Source organism: Agelaius tricolor, unplaced genomic scaffold (genome assembly GCF_023055355.1).
Source record: "Agelaius tricolor isolate 1412-34295 unplaced genomic scaffold, bAgeTri1.0.p SCAF_47, whole genome shotgun sequence".
Classification (NCBI taxonomy): Eukaryota; Metazoa; Chordata; class Aves; order Passeriformes; family Icteridae; genus Agelaius; species Agelaius tricolor.
This window is the reverse complement of record NW_027269307.1, coordinates 1,953,683-1,966,629: the sequence shown is the minus strand read 5'-3', so window position 1 is coordinate 1,966,629 and position 12,947 is coordinate 1,953,683. Positions and strand designations below refer to the sequence as shown.

Here is a 12,947-nt window from a genome sequence, read left to right as displayed (position 1 = left end):
GCTATTCTTGGAGAATAGATTTCAAATCTGAAGTAATGATTAGATGTTCTTTGCAGACCCATGGCAAAGGGATGTCTCCTTACTAGAGAATATGAGAGGTGATCTGCAGGGTTAGCTGGCAATGTGGCAGAACAGGGACACAGCAGCAATGTTTACTCAGAAAGGGCTATTACACACTTAAAAGGTCATGAATGGGACTGATATGGAATAACAAACGTGTTTACTTCCTCATTTACCTCATTGCCATTTCAGAAAAAAAGCCTTAGCAGATAAATACAGCCAAATTTCTTACAGAAGTCAAAAAGTATTCATTAAAATGTGAAGAAACAATGGAGAATAGGAATGGACTGGAACAAGTGACACCAGAGTGGTTTACTGAAACAGGAACTTTGACAGAAAAGACAGATAAAAATCTGACTGAATCATGAATTTAAGCTCACTGACAGCCTCCGGGTAGGTTTTGCTTGACCCTAGTGTAAGATAAATAGGGACTGTCCCTACAGCCTCATCTTCCTAAGTGAAGCACTTTCCTACAGAGACATGTTTACAGTCAGATTTTTGTCCCCAGAGTTGAAGGGTGCCAGATTCTGTCATTTGCCTTTTTCTCTCTACAATTAATATATTAAAGATATTATATTAATGATATTGGATTATATAAATAATAACATATAGATGATACGATATATATTATTTTTACGTATATTTGCAATACATATATTTCAGATTGCAATCTGCCTTGTTAAGCCCACAATTCTCCATATCATCCCTTAGCTGTGGTTAAAACAAATTATTAATTTGACATTTTCTGGGAAAATACTCTAATTTGTCAGAATAAGGGACTCTGAATTCATAAAGTAAACAAGTCCAGGAAACTACCAAGAAATCCATAATTCCACGGATTTTTAATGTTGATTTGCACAATGTACTTTTGATTTTAAAAAAATAATGGTATATTTACTTATTTTTATCTTTTAATTTAAGAGCCTGGAAGAGAAAGTTGACCCTTTCTTCTGGACACTGTAACAACTGAGAGCATTCAACTCCTGTGCAGTAATTTACTTGGTCATAAATAATAACCTGACCATTGTTTTGGACATGATGAGAAAATATGTGTTAATAAAGAAACTGTCAGAAGCCACATATATTTATTAAAAGACCTTTGTTGGAACTGTGAACAAATTTGAGAAGTACTGTGTGTGTACCAGAAGTGTTTTATTCAAGAGGGTCATCAAAGGCTCTTATTGAAACCCATTTCTGTCTTAAAGACACTCTATATATTAAAAGGTAAAGACTGAAACAGAAATAAGCTTTGAAATTTTCTGTGGTACCATATCCATGAACTGAAATTCTGTAAAATATTTTGGAATTTCTGATATTTATATATCAGAAATATAAAAGAGATGCATGACAGTGCAGTTACCTAACAAAAGGGAGTTATTGTGCGCTAGTACTTCATCATTGTTAAAGAGAAATTGTAAAATATTATAAAAAAAGTGGTTTTTGAAAAGTTTACATCATTTGCTATTGGATAATTTCACGGTGCAGCTTATTTAAAGAATGGGAAATCTTGTAAAAGAAAGTCAACTTTTTTTCCCAGTTTGAAGAAGCTGATGGTAGGTGTTTATATGGCAGGATTAATCACAGATGATTTGCTCAGAATGCAAAATTAAATAAATAGTTTTCCTTGGACAATTTTTCATACTACTTATCTTTGCTTTATATTTGAAACCTGAAATTTTGCCAAGTATAATTTTTGTTTCTCAATTGTCTTTTGGGATGTTTTTAATATTATTGTCTAATTTAGAATAGGAAACTTCACCCTTTTTTCAGCATCTATGGAACATTTTTAAAAGTCAGTACAGTATCTGCTTCTCTGTGCATGCAAACAGAAATAACTACCTAGGGAACATAATCATGGCAAAAGGTCATGTTTGCCCTTTATTTGAAATACTTTTAGACTATCAAGTGGTTTTGAAGTCACTCAATCAATACCAGAAGTCAAGGAAAGCAGTTTGTTTTATCAACATGAAGATATTTTGAGTTTTCTGAGATGGAATGGTGTTTCCTTCTGCATTTTAATTGAGATTTCATAAAATCCCTGTTTTAGTGTAACTGGCAAGGGTGTTTAAGCTGCACTACACCACAACATCCACCTGAGACACAAATGTTTTAAAAATCTGAAAGACCCACATGAGGCCCTTTCTCATCCTCTTTCCCCTTCTGTCTTCAAAAGGCAAATCTTCATGAAAGCTGAGACTATAAACACCTCCATATACATGTAAAAACAGTAAGGGCGTGCTGAGAGATATAAATTTAACCCATATATACTATGGATCAGTTTTACTTTTCATGCTGTTTGTTCTATTGACACAAGAAGAACTTTAAAAGTTGGATGTGGATACACATTGCAGGCACATTTCCTATAAACAAATGGTTTTGTATAAAACCAGAGGTGATTAAAAGAAAGAAGTCTGAGTTTCAGAGGCTTTGGAATATATATTTTCAAATTTTTTATTGTACAGTCCATCTGAGTTATTTTAATTTAAAAGACTTAAAACATCTGTTGCTATCTGCAACCTATTGTCTAGTAAAAAAATCCCATAAACGGTGTTTTTCTATGTCAGTTTTCATACTGAAAACTCCGCTATAAATCAGATCCCCAAATCTGCATCTTTGAATTAGAAAAAAAACCCAAAACAATTCAAAACCAACATATTTTTGAAGAACTGATGAAAATCATGCCATACAAAACTGTATGAACATGAACAATTTGATAATAAAAAAGTATTAAAATAGCACTGCTTTTGGTAAATTCCACATATCTGTTTTCAATCTAAGAACTGGAAATGATCAATTAAATAATGAAATAGAAAATTAATATGTCTTGAAACTGTAAAAGGAACATGAGACCAGAGGGACAAGAGTTAATACAAGCTACCAGAGTTTGTGAACCATGGTTAGCTGAGTGAATCATGAGTGCAAACTGCAAAATTATAGCTAATATGAGAGGATGGCCAACAAGAATATGGAGAATTGGGTCCATGTCTAAGGTGCTGCACTTTGTTTGAGACCAGATTTCTGGAAAAACCATGCTACACATTGAATTTTGATGCACTCTAAAAAATCAATTACTTTAATTACTCAAGGAAACCTAATAATTATTAAACCCTAGTTCTTCCATTATGCCTTTTCCTTTTTTTTTTTAGGAAAAAAAAAGGAATTACAATATCTGACATGTTATGCTAAGAAATATATGTATTTAAATGAAAAAAACCTTCATGATAAAAAAAATGTAAATGTTCAGCCTGGGCGAGCATTCTCTTAAACAGTCATTATCTCAAAATTAATATAAAGACTGGAAAACTAAAATAGCTTATTAATGGACTGAGACTCCTTAAACTTTTCATAATGTGAGTCAGGTGCATAGAATATTTTGAAAAACCTCACTAAGTAACTATCTGCATCTTTAGGCACTTAAGTGTCTTTCCCTACTGTACTCTTGTCAATTGATTTCAATTAGGGTGCTAGAATTTAGAAATATTGTGATTTCTTCACAGATATAAGAACAGTCCGAGGCACAAATTCTGTCAACAAGGTCCACAGGGGCAGGGCTACACCCTCTACCTGGTGGACACTGCCAGGGATGCTGCACACAGAGCATTCTGCTGGACAGGGTGCTGGGCCATCTTGCCTAGACTCTGCTTTTGACAAGAAAGTCGGGACCAGATGACTTTTGAGAGCTCCTTCCAATCCAATGATTCTATGAAGTGATTGTTTCAAATGCACTTGAAGATACATGGGAATTTAGTGGGTAAAATCTGACTTTTAGTGAGAGAGCCTACTGCAGGTCGCAAAGTTTGTGTTTCATTTCTATGCAGCTTTTTAAACTAGGGGGGGCCCAATTTCACATAAGGGGATGTCACTGTCATATTTTCTGGAAAAACCCCTTCGCCAGGATTTCTGTCCTGGGAAGCTGAGAAGCCTCGGGGAAGGGGGAGAACAGTGCTATCTCATTTGCTTATCCTGTGTTTTGCTGCTTTGGAATGTGGTTGGAGATTGTTTATCCAACATGTGAATTGTTTTTATTTAATGACCAATCACCATCCAGCTGTGTCAGACTCTGGAGAGTCATGGGTTTTTTCATTAGTATTTGGTTAAGCCTTCTGTAAGTATCCTTTCTCTATTCTTTAGTAGAGTTTTTGTATAGTATAGTATAATGTAATATAATAATAAATTAGCCCTCTAAGAACATGGAGTCAGATTCATCATTTCCTTCCTGCCACGGGGAACCATGAAAACACCACAGGGGAAGCTGAGAGTACCCTTACCATTGCTTTTGTTTTGAAAGTATAAAGGGATATGAAGCAAAGGGCAAAGCTGAATGTGTTACAGGTGATAGGAGCTACTGCATTAGCTGGGAACAAAGCACTGAAAGGATGGGAAGCAAACCATGGTTTTCCCCCTTATAATGGTGTATCACCATCTATGTGCCATGAAGGTAAATGGTATCATTATTTGGGCTCAGCACAGATTTTGGGGCTCAGTGGATTCCAATACCTAGGCAACAGCTTCATTCCAACAATACTGTGAACATTATTGACAGGAACAGGCTCTTTTTCTGCACTTTATGAGGAAAATTCACTGTATCTCCATTTTTTTTCTTTTTCTATTTTTCCATCTTTCCTGAAAAAAAAATCCCTAATTCTTAACTCCCATCTAAAGTTTCATCCTTAAGGATTTCGTACTTGTAAACAAAACGACTAAAATCTGACAGTTGGAAATGTCATGTCTGCTGTCAACCATTCATGAATAATTGACACCAAGATTACCCAGGGAAAGCTGCAATTATCCTGACTCATTAACATATGAACTAAGCCTGGTTTTGTTCTGCAGTTGTAGGATTTTCCTTCAACTCCTTGATGCAGAAGGTAAAAAAACCCCAGCGGGAGTTTGCTCTACAAAGAATAAGTCTGAATGAATAAACAAAACCTCAGAACTATGAAGACATATTAGAATTTCAAGCAGTGTTTTGTTTAATCTTGTATGTACCATTTTGCTACTCTGCTGTTTTACAGGGGATATCACTGTGACAGATTTGTGTGCTTGCCTACAGCTTGGAGAACAGCTTTTTGCAAATAGAGGTGTCAATGGGAAGATCTTCTTAGCCATGTTCATATTTTCATATCCATCCAGCGGAAGGTGTCTAATCAGAAAGCTGAAATGGTTGGTGTTAAATCAGAATTTAAGCAAGCTGAGTTGCCTGGATGATAACAGCATTAACAGAGAGGGTTTTTTTTGTTTGTTTTTGTTTTTGTTTCTTAATGGAATTCCTTTTTTTTGAAAAAAAAAAAAAGATCTTAACTTGATTTTAATACTAAGTTTAGCAAATCAGCATTAACCCCTGAAACAAGCAGGCTAAGAATGTAGTCAGGAATTTCACAAGCCAGGAAAAACATGTAAAGAAATAAACTCCAAATATTTACAAAGATAATGGAAATTACTAATGGCTGCTCCCATGTATGTTAAATGCTTTCTCACAACCTGTACAATAGGACAGACACAAATTTTTTCTAGGTAAGATAGCCCTGAGGTCAAGGATAGGATCTCAATTAAAAATTCTTTCTTGAAAAAAAAAAAGCCCTTTGAACTGCAAGTTGAAACCATGAATCTCTTTCCCACAAGCAATTACCATTTTGGATGCCACTCACTGCTGGTCCTATTGCCTTAAGAAGCAGAGCATATATTGGAGGCCATCATATCAATCTACAGAGTTGAATTATAACTTCTTTGATATAATGAGCTCTCTTTGACAGTCACACACAGTCAAAGTCACTGTTCAGAAAGGATAACCAAGCTATTGCCTCTCAAGTGTAATACACTTCATTAAAATGCAAGTCATTTCTTAAAATGCACATTCACTGAACTCCAACCCTTCATAAATCTTGTAACATTTCATTTCACAGCTCTGAAATCTTTAAATCTGGGGCTCTGGTAACGTCCTGCATAACCTTAAAACACGTATAAATTTCCCACTTTAGTATTTTTCTTCTCTTTTGTACGAAAATTGCAAGAGAAAATGACAAACAGTTTGGAATCTCTTGCCTATATGATCTTTGCAGCACACCTGTCAAAAACAATTATTAGACACTGGGTCTTCTCATGTTCTTGAAGACTTTTTGACATCCACCCAAATTTTCTATCCTTTAATTCTATATCTTTGTTCTGGGTGATAATGTCTTGGAAAAAAAATAATTCTTTTTTTTCTAGGTTTATAGGTAATTTCTTTTATGTGGTCCTTATATGATCTTCATTCCCCCTTAGTAAATCCAAAACTATCCATCTCAATGCAAACAGAGAAAATAAACAAAAGGTGTAAAGGAGTGTAAAATGCATATAAAGATTAGGGGAATTATGAAGAAACAGAGGCCAGTTCCTGAAGTTTCCTCTCCATTTCTGCAAACCCAGTATTTGAAACTTACTGCCAAAAAAATTACAAATAACAATGACAGATGTGTCCAAGGCCAGCCTGGCTGGGGCTCTGAGCACCCTGGTCTGGTGGAAACAGCAGGGAAGTTGGAACGAGATGGTCTTTAAGGTCCCTTCCAACACAAACCATTCTATGATTTTGTGATATCTACATCATCTTTTCCAATAATTTTATATTTTTATCCAAATCCTTTTTAATCTTTGTATACTTATGTGGTATTCTTACTTCTTGCTCTGCATAGAGTTCCTCTAGTGTCACATACAGTAGCCTATTCACTGTCTTTTCAAAATACAGTGTGAATCTGATAACAGATGACTGCTCAGATTTTCTTCTTTGAGAGGGTTCAGCATTAAACAATATAATACATATTGCTGTAATGTTAAAATTTTATATACTGTATTGCATTCAGAACCTACAATTCTCAAGGAGCAGGGCAAGCTTATTAAAAAAAAACAACTAAAAAACACATTCACATTTATACTCACTGACACATAATCCTGCAGTGATCTAAAGCAATAATCACTTTATATAGCTGAATACAATCATGCACCATTTTTGCCATAATCAACAGAATAAAATCAATCGCATATAAATATTTGCAAAAATCACCTGTGTAAGTTATAAACAAAAATAAAATGTTTTCAAGCAGTTTTATGTGTAATTGTGTATAATCCCTTTGATCTCTCAGCATTTTTCTTGTACTCAATCAGAACCAAAAAATCCTCAGCAGACATTTCTCAGAAATATCCAAATTTGCCTTTTATTGTGATTGATTATTACTCATGTTAGGAATACCTACACCCACAAACCCAGCCTCAGTGGGCAGGTTTCAGCACAGAAGCAACCTTGAGGGTGGCTTTCCAACCTCTGGCATTTAAATGCCTCTCTGTGGAGACTCAGAACAAGATGAGAACTCTAAGTGAAGATTAAAGTAGAGCACAAGCCTGGCACACAGAGACATCCCTTATTCATGAGCACTTACATATGTGATGCTGTAAGTCGGCAGAGTAAGTGCCTTTCACCACACCAGCCCTATGATTCTCTTATTTCTTAAGAGCCAGACGCTGAATTACCACTTTTTAAAGTGGTAATTTGCATATAGTCTAATTGTCCTCTTGAAGTAGTGAACCTTTAATGGGGTAACATTGACTAACGTTGCCCATTTTAAGGGACTGTTTTTCCAACATGGAGGCAGCAATTTACACAAACAGCAGTCTGTTTTAGACATCTTTTCTGAAAATTCCTTTCCATAGGATTTTTCTCCTAAGAAGCTGAGAGGCCTCAGGAACAAAATGTAAACATTGATTATCTGCTGCTGTGGAATGCAACAGGTGGATCTGTGATTGGCCCATGTTGGTTGTTTGTAATTAATGGCCAATCACAGTCAGCTGGCTCAGACAGAGAGCTGAGCCACAAACCTTTGTTATCATTCTTTCCTATTCTATTCTTAGCTAGCCTTCTGATGAAATCCTTTCTTCTATTCTTTTAGTATAGTTTTAATGTAATATATATCATAAAATAATAAATCAAGCCCTCTGAAATATGGAGTCAGATCCTCATCTCTTCCCTCATCCTAAGACCCCTGTGAGCACCATCACAGGAGTCACTGGCTTTTATTTTACACAAGAGCACACAAAGAGTAAAGAAACAGAAAGCAGAGTGTAAAGTCCTACTTGGAGGCTGCAGTAAAGCTGACAGTATAGTAGAAAAGACTAATCAGTACATAAGAGATTCAAGGTTGCCAGCAATTAATTCTAACAGGAACTGAGCATATTAAGGGGTCTCGGTCAAATCCTAAGAGTTTTGAAAAAATTTAAGTTAATCTTTGCCTTCCACTGAGAGTTGGCCAGGGTCCAGACCATCATTGTATGGGGAGAATATAAAATCCCCTTGCACTATTTTCTGTAACTTATTAAGCATATGCTAGACACCTATGGGAAAAAAAAAAAAAAGGAAAAAACCTACTGAACACAATTTGTTGATCACAGAAGGAGTACCTGTTCTTCTTGTCACCCCATTTTTTTAGCTGGTTTAGCTCCTCCTTGTCTTAGTAATTTTCTTAGGTACTGGCAAACTCAAGATGTCAAACATCACTTTAATTTTGTCATGCTAGCATATTTGCAGCTATGTTCCTGTCACATTTGAATTCCAGCTTTCAATCAGAAACACTTCTGATCACTTCCCAGCAGCATAATTTTACAGGCTCAGTAAAAAAATCTAATTCCACTCCAAAATGATAGTACACAGCATTTCTAAGAGAATTATTATTTTTACTGGTTTCAGTGGCAAATAGATACTCACATATCTTGTGTTCAAGAAGATTACGTTATGAAGGCAAATTAATTCAAGTGATGGCTAGCAATATTTCAGTTTTAACTTGTGAACAGAACTTGAGCAGCTCTATCAGTGTCCTTCTTTTTAGGACACTGAAAGAGTGTCCTAGGTCAGAGCTCCACAGACTCTCTCACTGCTCACAGGACAGCTAGAAATGATTGCTGATCATTACAGAATCACAGAAAATTTTGAGTAAGAAAGTACCTTAAAGAACATCCAGTTCCAACCCTACTGCTGTGGGCAGGGACACATTTCACTAGACCAACTTGATCAAAGCCCCAGCCAACCTGGCCTAGAACACTTCCCAGGACGAGATATTCCTTAGTTTAATATATAATAAAAATGTTTTTTCCTCAATGTCTTTAGCTTAAAATAATATAAAAATGTCTCAACATTTTTAAGGTTGAGTGATCCCCTGACTGTAAAAGAAAAGAAAGCAATGATCTCCAGTGTACCCAAACATGCTGCTTCCCATTTGTTGCTCCTTTCCCTGTTCCTTTCCATTTGTTCTCCAAATCCATCACTGGCTTTTATTCCCACAGGCTGGCTGTGGAACTGTCTGTCAGAAACCTTTATGGCCATCAAGCACTGCTCTTGGAATCACTTCACTTTCCTCAACAAGAACTTCATGCTTGCTCCTCAAAACCCAAACAGACCTTTAACATCATATAAAAGAAATGAAAAGGAGTTTTGTGGATAAATAAAAAGTACATTTCATTCCAAGCACTATTACTCCTTCCTAATTCCTTCAAGAACACACATGGAATAATCATTTATATGAGAAAGAGCTTTTGGGGTTTTTTTGTTAGGGTCTTTGGCTTTGTTGGTTTTTGGGGTTTTCTTTTCATGAAATACCTTTCTGGGTATAAAGAAGAGGATGAGTTTTCCTTTTGTTTTTCTCTATAAAGTGTCAATTGCTTGTAAATTTTAGTGTCTCCATACTGTCAGAAGCAACAAGTGTTGAGTGCCCTTTTTCCTAGATCTCATATCTTTAATTTACACAATCTTACCTTTTAGACTCTTTCTTTTAATAAATTCTTCCCCTTCCACTATTCTGCAGGCTCTGTTCGGTTCACTTGCATCATTCCAGTTCTCCAAAGGGGAGCACAGTGAAATCACAGATGCTGGACAGGACCTGGGATACCCTGGGCTGGGAGGAGCCTTGGGGGTGGTCTCCAGTCCCACCTGCTGCATAAAGCAGTGTACCAAGATTGGATAAGACTCTGTCCACCCAGGTTCTCTAAACCTCTGAGCACCCCTGGGTAGCACTGGGGAGGCCCTGTGAGTCTGCCAGCACCTGGCTTAAATTTCTGGTAACTCGTTTCTAATCACAGCTTTGGATTTTTCTCCTTATAATCAACAGTAACTGCACTATCAAGGTCCATTTTGGGAACTGAAAACTAGATAATCAGCTTCCTTTGGCATTGCTTTCTAATAATTTTCTCAACTACCAGACCAACATTTTCTTTCAGTTTCTTCTAATAACAATAGAGGGTGCTTGCTGTTAATCCTGGTATCTTTTGGGATCTGCAGTTTCTGTATGACTTTATTTTTCTTATTTAAATGGAGGTTACAGATTTTATATTTTCTATGTGCTCATTCATCGAAACGTAAGTTAAAAAAAACAAAATGCATTTATTTTTTCCATATATTGTCTATTTTCCAGATCTGCAGTTATCTGCAGAACTGTGGATGAAAAGATTTATCAAGTAAGCATACAGCAAAAAGTCTAAGAGGAATGTTTGATATATCAAAAGATAAAATCAGTTTTCTCCTTCTTGCTCCGACTGCAAAATGGAATACACATTAATGTGTTACAATCTAATTTATATTCTTTTTAAATTATAATCAGGTTCCAAGGTTAGTTTTTCATAGTATAGATTTGAAAAAAAGAAAATAATTCACGACTCCAATTTCCCTTTATCTTATTATATTGATAGTGGAGAGATGGGGCTACTCAAGCATTACAAAGTCATTTTATGTTATTTTGCTGAGGTTATTGTTGTTTTATTATTAAATGATTTCTTCTACTGGGTTTTCTTAAATATGATGATTCATATTCTTAATACATTAAAGGATCACTGTATAGAAATATCTGACCAGTGCCACAGGACTGAATTATGCGTGAATAGATGAGGACACTCCTTAAGTACACAGAAGAGATTCAATCCACAGCATAAGTATAAAGAAAATTTAAAAAAATAATAATCTTAAGGATATTAGAGGTCTTATTTTCCTAAGCTATAGTGATTCTAGGTCATACTAAAATTGCAAAATAGTAACAACAAAAAAAAAAGCCTTGTTATATACCTAGATGGAAACATCAATATTTTAGAAATATCTAAAATGTAAAATATATAGGGTTTTGCAATATTGGCAAAAAACAAGACCAAAATCTGATTGAGGCCTCTTTACAGGTTGCAAAAGAAATATCTGTCCTAATAGTTTTCCATTTCTCTCCTTTTTTTCAGTTAAAGGACCTTTCATTTTTTTAAACCAGCGGGCAAGTCACTTCTCATCAGGTGGAAATGCATTTGAAGATAATGTTTTGGGACATGTATTATCAACAATTATCAAATATGGAGAGCTTTATTAGTACTATTATTAAGAGAACAGGACTTGGGTGGAGATGGTAAAGAGGGCATAACCAGCATTTGTGGGAAATAAAAGTATTATTGCCTCCCACTGAAATGCAGACAGAGCTGGATCACTGAGAGAAGGGAAGACTGAAAGTTACACCAGACTAAGCCATCAGGCACAAACCTGGCAGTTCATGGAATAATCATGGAATCATAGAATCACAGAAAAATTTGGGTCGGAAGGGAACTTGAAAAATACCCATTTAGTTACAGATTCCCTGCCATGGACAGGGACACCTTCCACTAGAACAGTTTGCTCAGAGCTCCATCCAACCTGGCTTTAAACACTTTCAGGGATGGGGCACCACATTTTCTATGGGCAAGAACCTCACAATTCTTGCAGTACAGGTCAGTAATTCCCAGGGTTGGTCCTTCTTTCCTCCCTTCTCTAGTATGGGTACAATGTTTTCCCTTTTCCAGTCACCTGAGACTTCACCTAACTGCCATGACTTCAGCTGCATTCGTGAATTCCCTCAGGACCCTGGAATGCATCCTCCCAGGATCTATGTTCTTCCCTTTTACTGTATTGAACACACGAATCAAGAGGATGGAAGAAGAAATTGATAGGCACCAGTGTTCTGTGTAAATAATTTTTAAAGTATATGTGAACATCGTGGGGTCTTTACCAATGAGTATTGCAATACTGAGTAGGTAATTAGCTATTTGAGGGTAAATCTTCTCATCATAACTCCTTTTAAAGTTAATATTTTTAAGCATTTTTAATGCAAATTTGTATATAGTAAGTTTTAAACTGCATAGTGGTTGGTCAGAAAGGAGATACAGAATTATTTCATTTCCTTTGAGACAAATTTGTTTGTTAAGGGTCCTTTTCCTCTACATGAGGTTGTGTGATTGTAACAAGAAGGATCTACAAAAATAAGAAGAACCAGTGTTTTATAACTTGCAGCAGAGGACTTGTGGTTCATCATTTCTGAAAACCTGGAGTTGATAATAAGCCAATTTTACTTCTGAAATCAAAAGGGTAAATAAATGATGTGTGTAGAAAACCATGTGGAAAAGTCTGATACTGCAAATGTCTAATCACATGGTTTCAGCAGGAGGTTAGGAATATAAATAGGAGTTAAGAACCCCTGCTGAACCTGGAGCATGGTTAGCTTTATATACTCGAGTAATATTTAAATCAATGGGAATTCAATATAATATTAAGTAATCTTATATTTAAAGGAATAAAGCTGAGAATATTCTTCTCGGTTATGTGCAGTTACTTACACATCATTCAATATCCTTTTATTTTCATATAATTTAAATTCATATTTCAGTTTTCCTTATGGTTTGATGAACTGCATAAATTTTTGGTTTATTGATATTTTGTGAATAATGAGGTCCACTGGTACATTCTTGTAACTGATGAAATATCTGCAAGCTCCATATTTATTCAACAAAATATATCTTTTGGATTCTGAGTTGCTAAATGTAAGAAATTTGATCCTAATGATATTTGAAAATAATGAGATCACTTAGTAGTA

At 35.5% G+C, this 12,947-nt stretch overlaps 1 long non-coding RNA gene across 2 annotated transcripts in view; it reads left to right on the top strand.

The window, feature by feature from the left end:
• Positions 1–12,598, top strand: part of LOC139604229 (uncharacterized) — a 34,322-nt gene extending 21,724 nt beyond the window's left edge. For both annotated transcript variants that reach the window (XR_011683927.1, XR_011683928.1), the window contains exon 3: positions 11,293–12,598. This is a non-coding gene — a long non-coding RNA (uncharacterized lncRNA). The remainder of the gene's footprint in view (positions 1–11,292) is intronic.
• The last annotated feature ends 349 nt before the right edge of the window (positions 12,599–12,947 follow it).